The 24,121-nt window shown below is 42.3% G+C and overlaps 1 protein-coding gene across 7 annotated transcripts in view; it reads right to left on the bottom strand.

The window, feature by feature from the left end:
• Positions 1-24,121, bottom strand: part of ZFPM2 (zinc finger protein, FOG family member 2) — a 529,061-nt gene that overhangs the window by 397,589 nt on the left and 107,351 nt on the right. The window lies entirely within an intron of this gene.

Here is a 24,121-nt window from a genome sequence, read left to right as displayed (position 1 = left end):
TTCAAGGTTTGCAATTCACAGTTCTAAGGATGGCCCAGTTTTAGAGATGGTTTAATCAGTCTTTTCCCAGTCTGTCACTTTTGTATGTGTTTGTCTATAAAACTGTCCTGTTTTCACATTAATTTGCGATTTTTTTAAGATTCACAGGAAAATTCACATTTATATATTATTTATTTAAGCCCCTATCTGGAGAGTGATGATCTCGCCTCGGTTGTTCACGCTCTGGTAACTTCTAGACTGGATTACTGTAACGCGCTCTACGTAGGGCTGCCCTTGAAGACTGTTCGGAAACTTCAGCTAGTGCAAAATGCGGCAGCCAGGCTGTTGACGAGGACCAATCGGTCTGCGCATATAACACCTGTCCTGGCTCGCTTGCACTGGCTACCTATTTGTTTCCGAGCTAGATTCAAGGTGCTGGTGTTGACCTATAAAGCCTTACACGGTGTGGGACCGCAATACCTTGTGGAACGCCTCTCCCGCTATGAACCTACCCATTCACTTCATTCAGTATCTAAGGCCCTCCTCCGGGTACCAACTCACCAGGATGCCCGGAGGACTGTTACTAGATCTAGGGCTTTTTCTGTGGTGGCCCCCGAATTATGGAACAGCTTACCGGAGGAAATACGCCTGGCGCCTACGGTTCTTTCTTTTAGGCGCCAGGTTAAGACCTTGCTATACTCCCAGGCATTTTAATGTTTAATGCTTTATGTTTATGTTTTTAGTTTAATGTGTTCCTTTGTTACTGATTTTATTCTATATTGTATTTTAATCTCGTTTTGTACACCGCCCAGAGAGCTATTAGCTATGGGCGGTCTAGAAATGAAAATAAATAAATAAATAAATAAATAAATAATTTTCTCTCAAACATATAAAACATCTTTAATACATACTGTATTCTCCATGTAAAAGTGCCTTGTATGAGTTTAGAAATATGGACATGGGAAAAATTCTCCACTCACTACCCAGAGTTGGAATCAAACTGTAAAAATGGACAAAAGTGGAGGTGCCAATATTATATATATATTAACTTTGAGAAACCACTGTAAAAGTTTAATGCATCAGAAATTGAAACCAGAAACCAGAATTGGAAAACTATAGCTGCCCCATAATTCCATCAAATGATCAACCACCTGGTGGAAAAAAGGACATTGAGATTTAAACAGATTAAAGGCAAGTGAGAGAATTATAACCTGTAAATAATCCCTGACTAATCTCATTCTTTAATATTTTAAAATTTCAGGGCTGTTCTTACATTAGGTTTTCAGGAAGTGTTGTATCCACTGGTGTAAGAGCTACGGAATTCTCTTATGATTCAGAAAGATAGATCCAGTCAGCCAACAATACCTCCATGTGTATAATATTTGTAGTATTGAGCTGCATTCCAGTAAAACAGAGGTTCTGTTATTTTTAATTTAATTTTAAAAACATCTTTTCTTTTATGTCAATTCCTTTCGTAGCCAAATCCAGCTTTGTTTGACAGAAATGGGACCCGGGGGGGGGGAGTGTAGAATCACAGATCCTCCACTGCACTCATTTAGCACCATTTATACCCCATATTTTTATGCTCTTTTCTCCTGACTGCCGCCTATCACTTAGTAATTGGTGCTTATTACTTACAAAGTGACATTTTTAAAATGCTTGTGACAAGCAGTATGTTGCTTTTATACTTGAACCACATAGCTTTACAGCTGCCAAACACACTCACACACACACAAACACACAGAGAGAGAGCGAGAGAGAGAGAGAGGGTGGGAGGGAGCGAAGGGGAGAGAGAGAGGGGGGAGGGAGGGAAGGGGAGAGACGGGGGGGAGAGAGAGAGAGAGAGAACAGTCACATTCCATGGGAAATTATTAAAATATTATGGCGCCAAATACAAATACTGTATATGAAAACCTTCTCAGAACTTTTACTGTATCTGAATAGGAAATAATTCATCTTGAATTATTTTATAGCAGGTGAAATAATTGGCCCTCCAGGTGTTGCTGAACTACAACTCCCATTATCCCTGGCCATTGGCCATGCTTGCTGGGGCTGATCGAAGTTTTAGTTCAGCAACAGCTGGAGGGCCACAGGTTCCCCACATCAGTTTTACCGCTTCCTGAATATACCCAGTTTGAATTTTCAAGATTTGCATCTCAACCATAAGATTAGACTTTATTTCTTAAAATGCCAAACACATGTTGTTGCTACTGTTGTTGTTTGCAATTATTTGCAATATACTTGTACACAATCAAAAAGGTGTGTGTGTGTGTGTGTGCGCACAAGAAAGAGAACGTACAACAGGATCAGCACTTCTGAGAGCCAAAGAGAGAAGCCATTTCATCTGTATGCATATATAGCTTCTTTGAGTCATATGATCTAGTATTATATTTACAATTTTTCAGTTCTCCCTTCAACATCTACACTACCTCAGTAATTAAACTTTATTGGATTAAATGTTTTGAAAATGTAACCCACCCTAAGGGGATGAAGTTAGGTACAAATCCATATAAATTAGCAGCCATTAATAAATACTGTATGTCTGGTCGAAAGTTGCTTGCATTTTTATCCTAACCAATGTGGTAATCCTGTCATAAAGAACATTCACCCAGCACCACAGATTTGGAGGAACCATCTTTTGATGGATAAAGTCAATCATATTACCACAACACTGCACAAATCCTTTGAGCCAGGACTGGTAAATGGTTATTAGAGAATATTCTAGGATTCCACACCAGTAACACATTGAAAATAAAAGCATGGGATTAACAGTTGACTCTCAGATTAATCTGGAAACAGATTACTTGGTAGAGAAGTGGCTGCTGGATGAGAGCAAATCAGTCATACATGTCATGTTGCTATCACATTAATTTACAGTCCTTATCCTATGAACTGATCAACTTCAAATGTTCAACATTTTTAATGACTTAGAAAGGGGTGTATTACCACACCTTGCAAAACGTCTTGTTACATCTGTCTCTATAGTTCAAGTCCACTGTCCTCTCAAGGATCTCAAGGAACCCACCTTCCCCCATAATGCTCCTCAGCCACTTTCTCCCATGCAACCCAAGGGGCTCCTTAGCTAGAGGTGGTGGAGAAATTAGATTTTGTTCACACTGAAAGGCAAACCTACCTAATTCACCCTTTCTGAAATGATATCAGAACTGAAACCCAATCTTCTAATCTGCACTTCTTCAAATTTTGCAGTGCTATACTCCAGTCAAGTAATGTGTACAAAAATGCATTATTAGGTAAAGTAGGCACAGAAATGTGTATATTCATGAAAATAACATACAAAAATACATTATATAGCAAAATGAGTATATTAGGGAAAATTGCATATAGAAAATGTGTATGTTAGGAGAAAATAGCACTGAAATACTGGTACAGTACGGCCCCACTCACATGGCAGGTTAGGTTTCAGACCCCCGCTGGAAAGCGAAAACCACTGGAAAGTGGATCAGCTGTGGCGCAGGGGGTCTGGAACCTAACCTGCTGATCGCACCAAAGGAGAAGATGATCAGATCTTCCCCTCCTTGGGCGCGATCAGCTCGAGTGGGAGTCTTATCGCGCCAGAAGAGAAGATCAGCTGTAGCACACTACAGCTGATCTTCCCCTCCTCCAGCGTGATCAGCTGGAGTGTGGGGAGCTCCAGCCCCCCCTCCAGCTGATCGCCCTGCTGGCGCCGTATTAGCGGAATGCCAAAAAGCAGGGTGCCAAGAAGCGGGGCCCTACTGTACATTTTCGTGAAGACTTCTTTTAAAAACACATTTGGAGAACTGACTTAAGACTAGAAAAAGAAGAAACTGAGAAAAACCAAAACTGACAAATTTGTCCATCCCTATCCTTAATGCCCTCCCTCTCACGTGAATAGCAGAGTATACAGTTATTCATCCGCTGACTCCCATTTTCTCAAGAAGGGAGGTGAGCAATGGGGCAATTCTATACATGTCTACTCAAAAATAAACCCCTTTGAGTTCATACTTACTCCCAAGTAATTATGAATATGATTACAACCTGACTCAGATACATATTAGGGGAAGGTTCTGCCAAAGCCTCTGTTGCTATTCACACTGGAGATGCCCAGTTATTTATGTAGTAGGTATGTATCCCACTTTTTGACTAATGTCTGCAAAACAGGTCACGACATTCATAAAATAAGACTGGGATCCACAGGGAAAGATAATGAGGAAGGTGGAGAAGAGAGAAGAGGAAAACCAAATGGAAAACAGAATCTAAAATACTGATTTAAGAAACAACAAGAAATCATCCAAATAATTAAAAAGCCTCTGTCACACAGAACATGTTTAGTTTCAATGAATATATTCTGGGTGGGGATGCAGTAGAATGGACAACTCTCTCAGCTGAATCAGGAGAAAAATTGCGTGGCAGCGTCTATGCCTGCCTGCCTCTCTCTCCTGATTCCCAAAGGACAATCAGTGGTGGAAGAGGCAACAATCCAGCTAAACAAGGTGTGGAGAACCTTTGGCCTCTGGATGTTACTGAACTATAACTCCCATCAGTCCCAGTAAGAATGGCCAATGGCCAGAAATGATAGGAGTTGTAATTCAGCAACATCTGGAATGCCAAAGGGTCCCCACATCTAATGTAAACCAAGTGCAGGTGTCTGTTGGTATCTTTACTTGTTTCCCTCCATCTCCTGGTTATTTCTCATGGAGTAGTCCACCATCTTACTTAGCCACTGTGGTGGGAGAACAGATAGCCCCTTGAAGGAGCAGCAAGCATATGATGATGTTGCCACTTGCCTCCCTCCCTCTCCTGGTTCTTTCTCACAGTGCAGTTATTCTTACATGGCTACTGCAGGGACAGTCCATCTAAACCAGATGGCTTCTTCATTTCCTTTTTCTTATGCCGCAGTTCCCATGGGACTAGTTGATAGTCACTATTCCTGAACCTTCAACCCTGGCTCAAATGAAAAATATGGCCCTGTAAAATTTTTAGCTACAATAAAGCTGTATGAGCTCCAGACAGACTAAGGCTTCTATCAGGAATGTAGGGCTCTGGGAACAAGGGCCCAGGTTAGGCCCAGAGGACCTCAGTTTGAATCTATCATTCTGTCTTTAGTTGGTGGTTCTGACATGTTCATGCACAATGTGCTAACTAAGGTTCTGAAAGCATAAAACAGTTTTATTTTTAATTGCTTCTTGCAGAGGACCGTTTAATAGTTAATTAAATATGGAGGCTTATTTCAAAAATACGTCTTTTCCCTGTTGCCCCTTTCATGTCTATGCACAAAACTAAACCTTTGCATTGTGGGTGGTATTTAATGCTAGTTCTACTCAGAGTACATCCACTGAAGTTAATAGGCATGTTTAGCTTAGGTTCATTAATGTTAATGGGTCCACTCTGAGTAGGTCTTAGTAAAATATACCCCTTTTCCTCTATCTACAAAGTCTGAATAACAGCTCTGCAATGTCGCCTGAAATTCTGGATACACACAACAGCAATAACACTAAATGCTTATTTGCTGGAGGAACAAAGGAAAGTATTCAGCCATTGCAGACTATGAATAATCATGCTAGTTTATCAAAGCCATCATCTGATCCAACTCAATGGAAGTCAATGGAAGTTTTGACATTATAATAGGCCCTAATGATTATTATATCTGGGATGAGATCATGAGTGCTAAACGAGAAAGACAATAGCCAGAGATCCATCAAACCTATTATTACATGTCTGATACAGGCCAGTACTATTTGATTCAAGGAACCTCACAGAGCACTGAAGATGCATGAGGGTGTACCAAGAATTGTGCTGTCTTTTCACAGCATGTAAGAAAGAAAACCCATTTAAAATGAGATATGATTTATCAGTGGTGAGCTGCTGTTCTTGAGTTTTCACATAATCACAAATTTTATTAAACTGTAAAGATGGAAACAACTAACCTAAATGGTAGGACCAGATATCTACCAATTCCCAAATTTATCATCCTACTCAGACCACAGTTTGCCACAACTGGAGACCACATATACTACACAGCAAGTAACTTGAGATTAATCATACAAGAATGCTCTCAGCACTTGATCCAAGAGAAGACAACTACTCCCTAAATCACCCTCTATCTGATGTGGAGAAGGAATTCCTATCTGACCTCAAACATGCAGATCAACCAGGTATTTTCTGCTCCAGACTCTATATGTTTGTACTTCAATTTAGTTCACTTCCATTTGCTTCTGCCTATGGCAATGTCGTTCCTAATTAGGGGCGTATTTGCCTCCACCATAATTACAGGGAAGACTTGGGAACATTTTCGAATCAAGTGCTAGGAGCCACGTGAGATCAATCATCCTATCAGGGAGGGCTCTGAGCAGCAGATATAAGGCTGCTCCGTTCTTCCCGCTCTTGCCTTTTTCGCCTCGCGGCAGCTGCGTTTCATCCTCATTCCACGTTGCTCCGTTGGCGGCTTTGGCGTTCGTTCGGAGATTTTTCATCGCTTGTGATTCCTTTGCCTCTCGTTTTCCTTTTTGAGCCTTTACTTGCTATTATCGGATCTCCGACGATCAGCTGGGTGGTGGGAGTCCGCCTACGCGCCCCGCAGCGGCGGGGCAGCAAGCCAGCTTCCTTATTTCCTGGTTTAGTTCCCTTTAGTGTTATTGCCTTTTAAGTTTCAGTTACGAGGGTTTGAGTTGGTTGGCTGTTTGTTCCTGTTTTAGTTTGTGTGTCTTTAATTAATTCTGCCTTTGCTTTAGTTAACGTTGAGATATTTGCCCCCCCCTCCAGTTATTCTTGTTGCGTAATTCCATTTAGATTGTTAATCCTTTTGGTTACTTTGGTAGTTACCTAATTATTTTTAGAGCAAAGGTTTAAAGATATAATAAGTATTGTTTCTGTTAATTTAATAACTAAGGTATTCCATTACTTTAAAATTCATTTACTAGTCGTTATTTATTCAGTTTATTAGTGTTAAAAATATAAATTACCACCCCCCCACTTCCCTTTACCTTCAATCCTTTTTCCACTTTCCCTTTGTATATAATAAATAAATAAATGTATAAGTAAATAAGTAAATAAATAAAATATATAAATAACCAAAGAGGTTGGGTTAATTTATTAGTTGTAGTGTTATAGGCATTTGGTGTATGCTAATTATTATTATAATTTGTTGACTCCATAATTAGATTATAATAGCATTTTGGTCTTTTGTATAATTGTTGTTGTTTATTGTTTCTTACAAAATGCCTCCCAGGAAGGCTCAGCAGAAAAAAGGGGTGCGGGTGGTCAAGCAAACTACAAAGCGCCCTCCACCACAGCAGAACCTGTCTTCTGACGAAGAGGAGGATTTTGGGACCATCCGTGCCTTGGTGGCTAGGGTGGAGGCGTTGGAAAAGGAATGCAGACAGCCCCTGGATGCTGAGGCTGGCACAATGTACCGGTCCAGCAGGTAAGAAATCTGCATGGTTGGCTTCCAAAAAGACTAAAAATCGTATTCTTGCTGATTTAGTTTCTAGAATCGGGGTTCTGGAAGCTGCGGTACCCAGTGAGGAGCCAGCAACCCATACGCATACTGCATGTTTACCAGCTGCTCAAGCACCTATTTCTGCTGTCACGCCTTCAGTTCCGTCAGCTGCTGGGCATATGCGAAGTCAGCAGCCAGTTCCGCATGATGCTGCAGCATTTACTCCAATGGTTTCTGGGTTTGCAGCACTTTCTGTGATTGCCTCTCCTTCGGCATATACAGGTGAGCAAATCATGCACTCACAAGCTCGCAATACACATCCACAGGATTCCACTGCCCTTAACAGGGATACACAAACAGCTGATTCTCCTTCGTTGGGAGAAGCTGCCCACCCAGTAGTGTTTATGGGAGGGGTGTTGGTACCCCAGCACCCACAGCTTCCTTGGCCGGCGGCTGCAGTGAGTCCTTGGCAGCCACCTTCGATTTCCTCTTCTCAATCACCTGCTTCTTTGCCCCTTCCATATGGGGTTTATCCTCAAGGTGATACCTCCATTCTGTTAGGTGATCATTTATTGTTAGGAACAAAATAAAAAATTTGGAGGGGAGAGTATATTGACTTGTTTACTCTCCTGTTTTGTGAGCATGAGGCTAAGCCCAAGGACGGTCAGGAAGGGAAAGAGCGTGAGGCAGTGATCAAAAGGAAGGTGGATAGGGTGTGGCCTAATTGGTTGAACGCCTATACGATTTATACGGGTGTTATGACACAGGCTTATCCGTCTAGGGCTTTATCCATGATAAAATATCAGGATATAGTGCATCGGGCCTTCCGAGAATTCTCTGGAACCGCTTGGCTTAGGTATGATCAGAATTTTAGACAAAGAGCAGCATTAGATCCCACCCTTCGTTGGGACATTGAACATACTGGACTGTGGCTACGTTCTATGACCTCCGCCAGGCCCTCTCTTGGAGATAGGGCCGATAGTGGGCATTTATTGGCACGTGCGCAGACTTCCGCTTCTGGCTACAGCCAAGGCGGGCAGTGGGTTCAATCCCAACAAGTCTGCTGGACATTTAATAGCAATGGCCGATGCTCTAGACATCCCTGTAGGTTCCGACATGTTTGTGAACTGTGCGGAGGCAACCACTCTAGTTCCTCTTGCCAGAGGGCACGTACAGCTCGACAGGGTACAGGAGAGCACCCACAGCCAAAACGCGGGTCTGGCAATAGCGGCTGTACGTCGCAAGGCCAGTTGCCCGATCAAGCTGGCTCCCTTGGCGAAGCTGTTAGAGCATTATCCCGATCGGCAGGCTGCTAGTTTTATACTCCAGGGTTTTATGGATGGTTTTTGTATCCCTTATGAGGGTCCTAGGATTGCTACATCGCTAGTCAATCAGCCCTCTTATAGTAATTTAGCGCCCGTAGTTTTGGCCAAGCTTCATAAGGAGATACTTGCTGATCGGATATCAGGCCCCTTCCGTTTTCCTCCTTTGGAAAATTTGAGGATTTCCCCTTTAGGTATTATCCCTAAGAAGCAGGCTGGAGAATATCGCCTGATTCATAATTTGTCATTCCCAAAAGGGGCCTCTGTCAATGATGGCATTTCCCCATTATTTGCATCAGTTAGATATACTTCTTTTGACGAGGCGGTTAGAGTAGTTAGAAAAGCTGGAAGGGGTGCTTTAATGGCAAGGTGTGATATAAAATCTGCTTTTCACCTTTTGCCAGTACACCCTGAGGATGTGGATTTGCTTGGTTTTAAATTTCAAGATCAGTTTTACGTCGACAGAGCTATGCCAATGGGCTGTTCTGTGTCGTGTGCTGCTTTTGAAGCATTTAGCACATTTCTAGAATGGGCATTGAGGAGGAAAGCATCGTCCTCCTTTTCTGCTCATTATCTTGATGATTTTTTATTTGTGGGGCCGGCCGGGTCTTCTCATTGCCTTCATTTGATGCAATCTTTTGACACTTTAACTGACGAATTGGGAGTTCCGTTAGCTCCCGAAAAGTCAGAGGGCCCTACTACTTCCCTTATTTTCTTAGGGATTCAGTTAGATACTGTGACTCAGTCCTCACGTTTGCCGCTTGAGAAGTTGGTAGTACTGCGTCAACTGCTCTGTTCAGTAATAGGGTTGAAAAAGATCACATTGGCCCGGTTACAGGAACTTGTCGGCCACTTAGTTTTTGCTTCCAAAGTTATTTCCCCTGGTCGTGCGTTCCTCAGGCGTTTATGTGATGCCATGAAGGGAGTTCACTCTCGCTTCCATTTCATAAGGATCACGTCAGGGATGAGAGAGGATTTGTACATGTGGCTTGAATTCCTGAAGGATTTCAATGGCCTTTCCTTTTGGAGGGAGGAATTACTCTTAGAAGCGGAATTACAAGTGCATTCTGACGCTGCCGGAGGCATTGGCTTTGGGGTCATCTTTAGAGCCCAGTGGTGTGCTGAGCGATGGCCTGACAGTTGGCGAGATATCGGAATTACTTCCGATTTGACATTTTTGGAATTTTTCCAATTGTGGTCGCTGTTTATATCTGGCCAAAGGCATTTACAAACCGCACAGTGCGCTTCTGGTGCGATAATATTTCCACAGTTAGCGTGATTAATGCCCAAACTTCTAAGTCTCCTCGTGTCATGCGCTTGGTGCGTGCTTTTGTGTTGCAATGCCTGCACTTTAATATTTTATTCCTGGCCAGACATGTTCCCGGTTTGCAGAATACAGTAGCTGATGCACTTTCACGCTTACAGATGGCGCACTTTCGGGAGCTTGCACCTGGAGCAGCTCAGGATCCTGTACCAATCCCACCTTTCCTGTGGAACCTTGGCAACTAGAAGTTGGGTTGCGATTGCTGCCGCTCTGGCTCCCAGTACTCAAAATGCATATGAGCGTTCATTCGCTAAGTTCCAGACTTTCCGTATAGGCACGGAGCTGCCTTTGGAGTGGCCTATTCCTGTGGAGCATTTATTGCAGTTTATGATACATTTAAAAGGGCACAATAATTCTGTTTCTACTATCGCTGGTCACCTCTCGGCACTAGCCTTTATTTCCAAGGCAAGGGGGCTGCCGGATCATTCTGTAGATTTTAGGGTCAGAAAGGTCCTTGAGGGTTGGTCGCATTCCGCTCCCAGGGCCGCTGACCGGAGGAGGCCAATCACGCCTGATGTCCTCCTCCAGATCCTGGCACTATTTAAGTCTTTATGCTCATCTCAGTATGAGTCGCACCTGTTCGCCGCAGTAACTCTGACGATGTTTTATGGTGCTTTTCGCCCTAGCGAAGTATTGCCCCCTTCTAAGTGCGATGTGACTTATCGAGCCTTATGCTTTGGCGATTGCACATTAGGTGCAGATATAGTGAGGTTTTCACTGCGGGTCTCTAAGACCGATCAAAAGGGCCATGGCAGTATCGTGCTTTTACGAAGTCGTCAGGTTCAGGTATTGTGCCCTGTGTCTGCAATGCGACAATTCTTATCCATTCAGCCAGCGGGCCAGCATTATTTGTTCATACATGTGGATGGTACTGCCCTGACTCAATTTCAATTTTGGGCCGTTGCTCGGCGGGCCTTGTTGGCCAGTGGTCGCGATGCTGGAGTCTATGGGCTGCATTCTTTCTGGATTGGTGCAGCTACAGCTGCGGCCCTTGTGGGCATGAGTATCAGCGAGATACAAGCGATCGGAAGGTGGCATTCCGATGCATTTAAGTCTTACGTCAGGTTTTAACAGATGACTTTGTTTTTGTTTCCTGTAGGTTTGACAAACATCTCAATTCCCGTCAGGATCGTCTTGTGTGGCCACTCAATTGTGTTTTGGGCTCACCGGAGGGCATCCTCGTCTGTTTATGGAACACAGCTGCAGCTGTCTGCCACAGCTACGATTCAGTGGGAAGCCCGGAGGGGCATGTTATGGGATGCGTTGCTGCCTGCTGTGTGCCGGATCATGTCATTGGCTGACAGGCCGCACATATTGTTAATTCATTTGGGTGAAAATGATTTGGTGCAGCGTCCTGGGTTGGATTTGCTGCTAAAAGTTACGCGTGATCTCACGTGGCTTATTAGATCATATCCCAATCTTCTGCTTGTATGGTCTGAAATGCTTGTTAGAAGGGTTTGGAGGGGTGCTGTTCACCCCAATAAGATAGATAGAGCTAGGAAATGGGTCAATAGGAAGGTTAGAGATTTAGTTTTGTCTTTGGGTGGGGCAGTTATTCCTCATGATAGGATTAGGTTCCATGCCCCACATCTATTTCGAGATGATGGTGTTCATCTTTCTGAGCAAGGGTGTGACCTGTTTTTGGAGGATCTTATGGGGGGATTAAGGGGATTGTTATCCTCATTGGGTGGAGGGGACCAAGCTTACGCTGATCCCCTCTTGTGGCATAGAATTCGGGCAGGTGAGGTATATGGGGGTTAAAATTAGGTGGTTAAGGCATCATGGAAAAGGGGCACTTCCTAGGGAACCATCAGGGCTTTGTGTCCGGTGGGGATCTGTGTTGTGTCCTTGTGGGACCTGCTTGCGCATCATGGTGAACACCTGTACAGCGGGGCCATAGTGTGGAGATTGGAACCACACAGCTGGCTCCAAGAGCAAGGAGGGAGGAATTCACCCACGTCCTTGACTATGGAGTCACGTGATGATGAGAAGTGATGCCTTAATAAGGTGAGGGTGTAATCCCTCGTTATTAGGTTTAGCCTCACCTGCCTGAAAAGATATAGATGTGAATAATTGGCTGTATTGCATTGGATTTAGGATGTTATATTTTAATAAATATAACATTATACCAGTTTGGTGTCACGAGTCTTCTTTGTGTGGGGGCAAAACCAGATGCAAATTCTGATGGATTAAAACAGATTGCATTATCTGGCCACAATGAAAAAAAATGTTTACCTGCATATATCCAGACTATCCATCAGTGTCCCACCATCCCTGCCATAGTAGCTCCAGGTTCTGAAGAGGCAAGCTACTTTTTAAACTGAACAGTGGCTAGCGGCTTGGGGACTATGAGCAGCAGATAAAACTGCAAAGGAAACAATGTTTTCCAGCTATGCCTGCAGTAACTTTAATTATGTACAAATATTTTCTTTGGATCAAATAAACCTTCATGGAACAGACTGAATATACTTCATAACAGATTTTGGAAATAAACTCTCCACATTACGAATCATCAGTAGTCTAATTCTGATAACTCTTTGAATATCTTTTAAAAGTACTGTTTTCATTACATCCAGTAGCTTTTCCCTCCTTTTTTCTTCCATTAGGGGAACACATGTCATCATATATTATACACTGTCTCTGCTTACCAAGAGAATTAGTGTGCCCTTCGTTTCCTTGAAAAACCTACATAAAGGCTCTGGGAAGAATTGAAAATAAATAATAAAATTAAGGAAGTGCAAGCTCGAAGAAGCATGAAGTATTGTCAGAAAAAGATAATGTCAGTCCGGGGAGGGGATTGTGGTGCCCTGTGCCAAGCAAAGCTGGGGGCTATTCAATCACCTCTATCAGTACTCTATCAGTGTCTACACTCCAGCCAAATCCAGAGAAAACAAGGAGTCAAAGATGCAGGTCAATAAGCTTACTGACGATTTGCGCAAACAGCTCCTCCAGCAAGGTAAAAAACAAAGTCATATTGGCTTTTGGGTTTTTTTTTTATTCCTTCATTTTTAACTGTTTGGTCTGAGTACACCCTGGAAATGTTACTGTTATATGAAAGAAATTTAAAGAGCTGAGCTTCTCAATCCCATTAAGGAAAAAAGAACAAAGTTGTCTGTAAAAACCTCCCTATCGAACTCAAAGTGGTTATGGTATAGCTGCCTTATGCTGATCCTGCTCTCAATTGCTTTAGCATAAGAAAAGCAGAAAATATCTCATTAAAGACAATGCTTGGGAGGGAGAAATCACTATTGATTGAAAATAATGTGGGTTCAAAAAAATACTTTGCTGCTGATTTTAAAACATACACAACATAGAAAGAAAAACAAGAAAACATATTAAATATCACAGCAAGACATAAAAGCCACAGAAATTATTTATACATGCTCACATAAAATCAATGGTAGGAGGGACACCGGGAAATGATTTTCTAGGCTGCCAAGAATTTGGCTAGCATCAGAAACAGTGCCAGCAACAGCTCCACACAGACACAACATGAAGGAGAAAAAGGATGGAGAAAACAATAAAAGACCCAGTGCAGTATAATACTAGAGTCTTTTAACTGCACTTATAACATCAGGAGCAGGACACTGGATCATGGGCTTCTTTTCCAGCCCCTTACCTCTTGTGTGTAAATATCTTCACATTTCATGAAAGTTATTCATAGGTAATTCTGGAGTGACCAACATAACATATACAGGGAATTCCCTCCCCTTAAATATTAGGCAGGCGCCATCTCCGCTATCTTTTTGGCGCCTTTTGAAGACTTTCCTCTTTCAACAAGCCTTTTAAGTTGAGACCTATCCCACTCTGCGTCTGTGGTAGTATTGCTTTTAATATTTTCTCTTTAATAATATGTTTTTAACCTTTTTTAAAAAAAGATGTTTTTAAAGCTTTTTAAAAAAATGTTTTTAACATTGTTTTGTTTTAAAGTATTTTAAGGTTTTTTATGATGTTTTAAAGTGTTTTTAGCATTTCTGTTTGCCGCCCTGGGCTGCTGCTGGGAGGAGGGGCAGGATATAAATCAAATAATAAATAAATAAATAATACAAGCTTCTTTACATAATATGTTGTGTGTTAGCTAATATTATTTCAACTCCAATTAACATTAAACTATTTGTGTGTTAACTAGATTGATCTTCCCTACAAAAATAATCAGTAAGTATTTCACAGGAACTTCAGGTACTTTCTTTTTATTGTGTTTTAAAGATGTGACCAACATTGCAGTTTTGCAAGCTCAGGACTTTATCTGTAATTTGGATAACTGTATTCTCTAAAAGTATGAATAGTATTTTTTTAAATTCCATCTGCAGCAATTTACATAAAGAGCTAATATTTCATGGGCAAATGTCAAGCCTATGGTAATGTGTATTGGAAACTGTGAGGAAGAAAGGTTGTTTGGAAAATGACCTGTGACCAACATAATATGGCCAACACAACACATGACAATTCAATGACAGACACCCACAAATAAATGCTTCCAAAACATATGACACTTTATTATACATTCACAAGTTGCAGGTCAGCATCAAGTACCACAGAAAGTTACACTTGGCTGTGGAAACATCCTAATGATTTGTTTCTTTTCAACCCAACATTTATCATATTAAGGGAAGACAAATGTCTCAGAAGTCTTATATTTTAAGAAGAGGATTTCATATTAACGATCATCATATTGCATGTCCTTTTCATAATTCTCTGTCTCAAACTCAACAATAACAAGGTTGCCAACTGACACCAGTATTTCAGTGGCTGTCCTATAGGGGATTAATTCCTTTGTTTGTGGTGTTTATTTGTGTTCAAAACTGCCTTGAACATTTTATGGTGTTATACTTTTCCCTGAGGCAAGGCAAGAGACTTTCAGCTCTTGAGATGAATTTTTATATCTCTAGATGAGCCCACATATTTAGCCTAGTTAGAGAAAGGAATAAAGACGGGCCTGACTCCTTAATACATCTGAGGGGAAGCCGGCAGTATCTTCTCTGTGCTTCTAAAAAGGGGTCTAGTACAGAAACATCAATTCTACACCACACACAGGTTGAAATTACTGATAATTAACCTAAAAAGTTATCTAATTACTAATTATATTAAAAGTAGGTGGCAGAGCCCCCTGCTCACTTCACTCCCCAGCCCCAAACACACACACACCCCAGACACCCCTAAACACGGACACAGAGGGACTCTCTCTCTCTCTCTCTCTCTCTCTCACACACACACACACACACACAGCCCAGGCACCTCCAAACACATACACAGGCACTCATAAACCGTTCCCCTACCCCGGGCCCTCACAAAACTTACCAGCCTCACACCTGCCCAGGCGACCGCCACAGCCACCACCACCACCACCACCCTGCCTCAGCCGCTTACCAGCCTTCCGCCCCCCTGGTCTAGGGCAAAGCTGCTGTCCTAGGCTGCTTACCGGCCTCCTGCTGAGGCTGCCATTGCTGCCTCATAGGCTGCTGCTGCCACCATCACCATGTGAGCCACTTACCAGCCTCCCCCTTGCCTCTGGCCTTGAGTCCAGCATGACTCAGCCTTGTTTCCTTCCCTCCTGCCCCAAGCCTTGAGCCCAGCATGGCTGCAGTTTGCCTTCTGACCCCCTTTTCCTCCTGCTGCCGCCACCACCACCGCCACACTGCTACCACCACTGCCAAAGCAGGCAGCTGAAGAGTTCATGCTGCAGTTTGCTCACTTCAGTTGCCGGCCTCACCTGTCCATTCTGTTTGCCATGAACAGTTCAGCAGCTGCTGCAGACGCACACTTACACTGAAGTGTTCACAGCGAGAATTATGCTTACAAATATATAGGAAGATTAAGGACTGGACATGGAACTGAAACAGCCTTGGTCGCTCTGGTGGATGATAGGAGGAGGGCATTAGATAGGGGAGAATTCACCTTTCTTGTCCTCCTAGATCTTTCAGTGGCTTTTGATACCGTTGACCACGGTATCCTGATGGATCGCCTGGAAGGACTGGGAATTGGAGGCACTGTTTTACAGTGGTTCCATTCCTTTCTCTCTGACAGGCACCAACAGGTAGCATTGGGAGATGAGGTTTCAGACCCTTGGCCCCTCACTTGTGGAGTGCCACAGGGTTCTATCCTCTCTCCCATGCTATTTAACATCTACATGAAGCCGCTGGGATCTATCATCAGGAGATTTGGGCTGCGGTGTCACCAATATGCGGATGACACACAGCTCTATCTCTCGTTTAAGTCTTCACCAGAGTTGGCTGTGGAGACCATGTCCAAGTGCCTGGAATCCGTGAGTGGATGGATGGGAAGGAACAGGCTGAAGCTAAATCCTGACAAGACCGAGGTACTGCTTGTGGAAGACAGGGGTAGGCTGGGTTCTGTTGACCTGAGGTTTAATGGGGTACAATTGCCCCTGAAGGACCAGGTCCGCAGCCTGGGGGTTGTTCTTGATTCCAGACTGTCCATGGAGGCTCAGATTTCGGCAGTGAGCCGGGCAGCCTGGTACCAACTACACCTCATACGCAGGCTGCAACCCTACCTCCCTGTTCATCAGCTCCCACTGGTAGTACACGCCCTGGTCTCCTCTCACTTAGACTACTGCAATGCGCTCTATGTGGGGTTACCCTTGAAAACGGTCCGGAAACTTCAACTGGTACAGAATGTGGTGGCTCGTTTACTTACAAACAGCCATCGCCGTGATCATATTACACCAGTATTATTAAATCTACACTGGCTTCCAGTAGTTTTCTGGGCCCAATTCAAGGTGTTGGTGTTAACCTTTAAATCCCTATATGGTTTTGGCCCAGTTTATCTGAAGGAGCACCTCCAGCGTCACCAACTATGCCACCCGACAAGATCCGCCATGCAGGGCCTTCTCTCAATCCCACCAACAAAAGTAGTTAGGTTGGTGGGGACTAGAGAGAGGGCTTTTTCGGTGGCGGCCCCCACTCTCTGGAATTCCCTCCCGTTCGATCTTCGACATGCCCCTTCCCTGGATACCTTCTGCCGAGCATTAAAAACTTGGCTGTTTGGTCAGGCCTTTGAGACTATCGGGATGGGCTAATTATATACTCAATCCCCGCTGCTATGTATTACAATTGCTGCTATTTTTTCACTGATGATTATTTGTATTTTATTGTATTTATTGTATTTACTGTATTTTGTATTTTATTGAATTTAATATGTATGCCGCCTAGAGTGGCTTCGGCCAGATAGGCGGCCTAAAAATTAAATTATTATTATTATTATTATTATTTTCTGGTTAGAAAACTCTGGTTAAGATAGAACCTGTACCACTTAACCAAGGCCAGCTAGGAAGGCTTGGGACAATTCACTCCAAAGAGAATAATGGAAAGAGTAATAGACAGGATGTGTATGCTGCTGTGAGCTGCTCCTTATGCCTTAACCAGTGTTACATCAGTACCACCGCCTACTCTCAAGGTTTGTTGACTCTTTCATAAAGGCTCATGGCTGATATTCCCTGTATTCCAAGCTGCACTGATACAAAGGAAAAATCACAAGATTTAATTAATGGTGCAATCCTATACATATCTGCTCAGGAGTAAGCCCCTTTAGGTTCAATTGGACTGACACCTAGAACATAGGAAAGCTAAAAGCCAGGAACTGAAAGGCAAGGAAGCTGAAAGAAGGGTACAGAGTATGCTTTTAATTGAGAAAGAAAATCTAAAGGAAGTATTGGTAGGAAATGACGCTTGAGGAAATGTGTATGGCAGGAGTGGGGGTAGGAACAGATAATTTGGGCATGAGGGGGCTTTGAGACCTCACAGAGCAAAAGTTCAGGAAGGGGAAAGGAAGGCAGATGTGCAAAGGAGAACTAGGATGGATAAGATACATGGGAAAATAGGCTGCAAAACACGCATCTCAGGAACTAATGAATGGTGAGAGACATGGCTTCAAGAAAGGAAGAACCAAGGAGAAATCAGATTTGGGGTAAAACAACACATTGGGTACAGAGAAATCTAAGATGTGCACTAAAGGTAGCCAGAAAGTAAGCAGGCATGGGAAGCTTCGAAGGCTGGGGATTATGGGTGAGGAAGCCAAGAGAAATAGGGATCCTATTCCATTACAAAGGAATTCTACCAGGTGTGGCTTCTATTGTAACTATAGTATTATGAAATATAACTTTATGGGAGCAAAGAGAGCCCAAACACCAGTGTGTAGAGACAGAATTTTACATATTGATTTGAATTAGCCAATTAATTATTTGGGTACAGTTTTCTAGTTAAATTCATTGTTACTAGTAGACAAAACAGCTGTTTTTCTGCAAGATTCCTGTTTCCTTTCCATCAGTATAATTTCACTTTTAAGAAAGCTACATTATTATAACATTGTTAGTACAACATTGTTTTGTGATTAAAGTCTTGGCAACAATAAAAGTACGCTTAAGATCACATGACAATGATGGTGATTGAACAGGAACAAATTTACATCTTCTTTGGGCCAGACAATTCAACAAGCTTAAAGCTTTTTTGCTCTTTCCTGCCACAAGAGACAATGGTCCAGTTGATGTAACATATTTCAGCTTATTAAGCTGAGATCTGTACTAGTCTTATATCCACAAGCACCTTCCCTTCTCTCCTCCCTTCCTGGCATGCATGAAAGCTCCTTGGCTTTCCTGTTTCATCCTATGGAACCATAATTCCTGTTTATGTCCGTACTGAAAAAACTATGGTGACCAAGTTCTGAACAAATCGTTAATGTTGTTTTGATTTATTATTGCTATTCCACTTGACACTGACAGAGCAAGAAAACTGTTTTAAAAAATAAATAAACCACATTATTTATTGCTTTATGCCCGGAAGATGTGGCACAGTAGAGCCAACCATAAAGCTGTTCAGTTTGGGGTTTATTCTGCTGTGCTCTCTGTTAATCCTTTGCTAGACACTCATCTGTTATCTGGAACAAGTTGGCCATGACCTTGCTTACCAAATGTGTCATTCAGACCAAAGGCTGATTTAATCTTAACTATTGTTAGTTTAAATAAGTCAGCTTCAGTAACTATAGTTGTTGGTTGTTGTTTTTCAGCTATCGTTGAGGTTGGCTTGTTTGAAACTAAATGTAGTTCATGTTAACCACAGTTTATCACTCCAGATGTGACAAACCATAGTTGAGCAGAACAGAAAGCTTCCAAACTCTTCCAGATGCACAGGAGGAAGAAAGGGGAGTGTGATAAATCAAGGTTCGTTTCTGCTCATTCACACTGTGCTCTTAGTGCGATATGTGAACCAAACCAGCCTGTCTCTTGCTTATCCCTTTAAAAGATACAGGGCATTGTGCAGCCAATAAACACACCTTAATGGAATGTTTTATAATTTTGTAATCAATTGTTCAACGAAGGGACACTGCTGAAAAAGCATTGAACAAAATTATTCTGGTGCACTAAGATCTTATTTTTTAAAATATAATTTAAGACCTTGCTGCTTCTGATACCAAGTCTTGTGACTTATTATGTAACCTATATTGCAGATTTTTTCTTTTTTAAAAGTATTTTTATTTGCTTTGTAGAATATAACAGCTAAACATAAGCAATACACACAGTATCAACAGTAACTAAAGAAAAGGGGAAAGAACACCTTACAAAACAAAACAAAACAAAAAAATTATCTGATAACGTCATAGACGTACATGTGTGCGTTATGTGCCTTCAAGTCAATTATGACTTATGGCGACCCTATGAATCAGTGATCTCCAATGGCATCTGTTATAAACCACCCTGTTCAGGTCTGTGGCTTCCTTTATGGAAACAATCCATCTCTTGTTTGGTCTTCCTCTTTTTCTACTCCTTTGTTTTTCCCAGCATTATTGTCTTTTTTAGTGTGGTACTTGAGTACACCAATGGAGTGCTATTTCCATTTTGGCCGCCACCATAAGGAAGTAAAGAACTTCTTTATGTACAATCTCTTCAAATTGGGCAGAAATGATTGATAATAATGCAAATCCAGGGTCAGGTGGAATAATTTGGACAAGTATGGCAGAGGCTTCTTGAAAGATCCTATCCCAGAATTCTACCATTATTGGGCATGTCCACCACATGTGGTAGTATGTTCCTCTGTCCTGGCAGCCCCTCCAACAGTTAGATGAGAGTTGTGGGTTGATCCTATGCAATTTTACTGGAGTAATATACCTTGCCTTTTAAAACAACTGATACAGGTAATTGCTTGGAACTATGATGTAGCTTGGGTAGGGCAGGAGGTACCTCAAACACAAGTGTCTGGTAGAGCTCTCCCATTCTTAAAAATCACCCAGGGCCATGCTATTGGTCTGGAAACAATGAGGCTCCAGGTGAATCTCCACTTATTCCCTTGCTAGATCATCTGTGATTTAAGGACCTGATTAAATATAAACAGTTCAGGGCATGGAAAAGCAAAGGTGTCTATCAGGTCCTTAACTTGTTCAATAATGGGACCCCAATAACTGCAGAACAATTGTGCATAAAACTTGGTGAGGTTCAGCCGTCTTGGTTGCAACTGATACAAATTAAAGCATTTTTAGACACTTTATGAGGGATCAAGGTTTGCCAAGGCAACTAACATTTTATGAAAGTATTTGTGTTAATGCCAGGAGCAATTTAAAAGGCATGATATCACTTATATATAAAGGACTAGCATTGGGAACATACGGGGCCACAGCAACCTTAAAGGAGCTATGGGAACTTGACTTGAAAAAGCAAATTGATAGAACGCAGTGGGACAGGCAATGGAAGAGATGCCCACTTCACACAGTATCGGCTTGTGTCAGGGATTATTAAGAAATAGCAAAACATTATCTGCGAACAAATTAATCATGTGTGACTCATCTCCTACCGTCACCCCCTGGATAGAAGGGTTCTGATGAACCCTTTCAGTCAGATTTTCCATTGCTAAAACAAAGAGAAGGGGCAAAAGAGGACAGCCTGTTGTGTGCCTCTCCTTACAGGGAAAGGAGATGAGTCCACTACATTGATCCAGACCACTGCTTCAGCACTGGAGTAAATACATTTTATCACATTGATAAACCTATCCCCAAAACAACCATGTTGGAGGACCCCAATTATAAAGGGCAATTGAACCCTGTCGAAGGCCTTATAGATGTCTAGAGACCAATGCTATAGGCTCCCCGCTAGCTTTACAACGATGCATCAAGTACAGAGTTCTACGAACTGAGTCTGTAATCTGCCGCCTAGGTATAAAACCCTGCTGGTCTTTTGCTACATATCCCTCTATCACTCTTCCCAGTCACTTTGCCAATATCGAAGAAAGAATTTTAGCATCCTGATTAATGAGTGTTATAGGGCAATATGAGTCAAACTTGTTAGGATCCCTTCCTGGCTTACCTAAGACTACTAGTCTCCATGTCCTCCATGAGGATGGCATGACACCCCCTTCCATAATACCATAATACCTTCCATAATACCACTGAAAATCAGGATAGGGGCCAGAGGCTCACGAAAAGCTTTGTAAAACTCCCCTCCAAAGCTGTCCATCCCTGGTGCTTTACCACTTTTCAACCTCGTAATGACAATGAGCACCTCTTCCGTAGTGATATGCTTGTCTAAGTGCTCAATGTGATCTTCACTTAACTTTTTAAGAGCAGTACCACATAGTCCTTTACATTTATCGAACCTGTGTCATCAGAATCATATACATGTGTATAATACTCAGTGAATGCTTTGAGGATTGCCTTAGAGGTATAGCATGAGGAGCCTGTTGTATCAACCATGTGTACTACTCTATTGCACTCTTTTTTCTTTTTCAGAGCTGGCCAGCATTATCCCCCAATTTATAATAACAGCGACTAGTGAATACCATTGTAGTACTAATATAGTCTATGTCAAGTTCTGCTAGTTCTGTTTGTTTACTCATCAACATACGGAGTATGCACAGACTCCCTGTAGTTTTAAGATCTCTCTAGATCTTGAATTTCAGCCAGTAGTTTACACTTTAGCTCTAACTTGGTGAGCTTAAGCGTTGCTGCCTCAATTATACATTGCCCCCTAACAACCGATTTGAAAGCATCCCAAATTACTGGAGGATCCAACTCTGGTGATGCATTCTCAGCAAAGTAGTAGTTCATATTTTCTTGTAACTTGTTCTTTATATTCTTCCTCAATAGCAAGCTAGGGGGGAGTCATCATGTGAACAAGTCACGAGTCTCTGCCACAAGTCGTATAGTAGCCATAACAGGAGTATGGTTGGACACAGTAATCAACCCTACCAGAACATCAACTGTGCAATCCCGAACATCAGACGAGAGTAACAGGTGATCGATCCTTGAGTACTATGAATGCCTTACTGAGAACAGGATGTAATCCCTAGTGTGTGGGTGTCTGCAACACCACTACCAAATTAAACTCTGAAAGCAGATAAGACAGCGGCGTAGGCTCCTGGAAACGGTGTGATGAGGGACCACTCCAGTCCATGTTTTCATTCATAACCCCATTTAAATCTCCACCCAGAGTTACACGTCCTCTAATACTCGCAATGCTTCCTTAAAAAATGACTCTTGCCCTGCATTGGGGGCATAAATAGAACCTAGTGTCACGTGCGCACCTATTAGTTTGCCTTTCACGAAGACGTAACAGCCTTTAGAGTCACTTAAAGAGCCTTCAATTGCAAAAGGACATTTTTTGAGCAAACAAAATAGATATCCCTCTTGCCTTTGAGGTCTCCAAAAGAGTAGAACTGCTTTCCTAGCCAACGTCTCCAGATGATGTTTTGTTTGGCAGACCTATGGTGTGTCTTCTGCAAAAATATAGTATCTGGATCTTCACTTTTGAGCAGAGCTGCTATTCTGGACTGCTTCATCATACTGCCCAAGCCTTTAACATTCAGTGTTAATATTTTCAGATCACGTGTCATTAGTAGTTAGTATAACTGATGAGTCGTCAACTTGTCCAAAGTAGGATAACAGCACATTATCAGACTGAAAAAATTTACTTGAAAATAGGGGTATAAATTCCCAACAACGAAACTAAAACTTCTCATATTTGTGAGCAAGGAACATTGACCCTTCCTGGTAAAACCAAACCCAGGGCAAGCTTGCATAAGAACTCCAGGCACCAGCTGTGCAGCATGAGGTGGCATGACACTCCTGCCACCGATCCCACAACAGGAATATGACAAAAATCTGAATAAGACCTTTGAATGGATAAAATTGATAGAATAGGATAGAGTCCAGCAGTAGAACAGAAACAGAATAGCAAAAGGCCATGAGAGTCTATATCAGTGAAGATCTCATCGGAATCACTGACAGGGATTGCATGTTGTAGACTCTCCTTCCCATCTTTCAGATGGCCACCATCTTGAGTCTGATGTGCCTTGAACTTTGCTTTTCCCCAAGGGCCTGCCCAAGAAGAGATCCCTGAACCACCTGCCTCTTCTGAGTCTTGGGATATGGAGTTGTCTGGGATATTAATTTGCAATGCTTTCCAAAGCTTTTTTGCTTCTACTAAGGAAGCGGCGGTCAAGATCTTTTCTTTATGCCGTACCACCAGTTTGAATGGGAATCCTCAATGATACATAACCCCACCTGCCTTAATGTTTCAGTGATTGGTTTAAGATTACGCCTTCTTGTTAGTGTCTCCGCACATAAATTTTAGTATACTTGTATCTCGGTTTCCCCATAATGCAGTGACCTAAAATTACGGAGTGCCTTCTAGATTTTCTCCTCAATGTATAGTTTGTCAAAGAGAATAATCAGACCCCTGCCCTTGCCACCATTTTGGGCTTTAGGCTTAGGTGCTTGCAGGATTGGGAGAGAAAAACTACACAGCCATCTTGCTCAGTGGCAAGCCACACACACACACTGCAAATTTTTGTTTCTAAAGCCGGAATATATTCTTGCTTAATCTGCAGACAAAAGGCATCATCATTGTGAACCTAATAAATAAGAGTCACAATTCAGAAAAGAAAGCACACTGAAGATGCACTGTTTTCACTGAGACTGAATTAAGCATATCTTAACACTGCCATAAATATCTATAATCCAATTCAGACATCACATTTGCAGTTCAACAAACCATATTTTGCAATCCTGGTTTGTAGGGAATGCTGAAACCACAATTTTCCAATTCAGATTGCACAATAAACTCATTTAACAAACCAAGAA

Source organism: Rhineura floridana, chromosome 1 (genome assembly GCF_030035675.1).
Source record: "Rhineura floridana isolate rRhiFlo1 chromosome 1, rRhiFlo1.hap2, whole genome shotgun sequence".
In the NCBI taxonomy this organism is placed as follows: Eukaryota; Metazoa; Chordata; class Lepidosauria; order Squamata; family Rhineuridae; genus Rhineura; species Rhineura floridana.
Note: the sequence above shows the minus strand (reverse complement) of the source record. Positions and strands in the feature narration are given on the sequence as shown.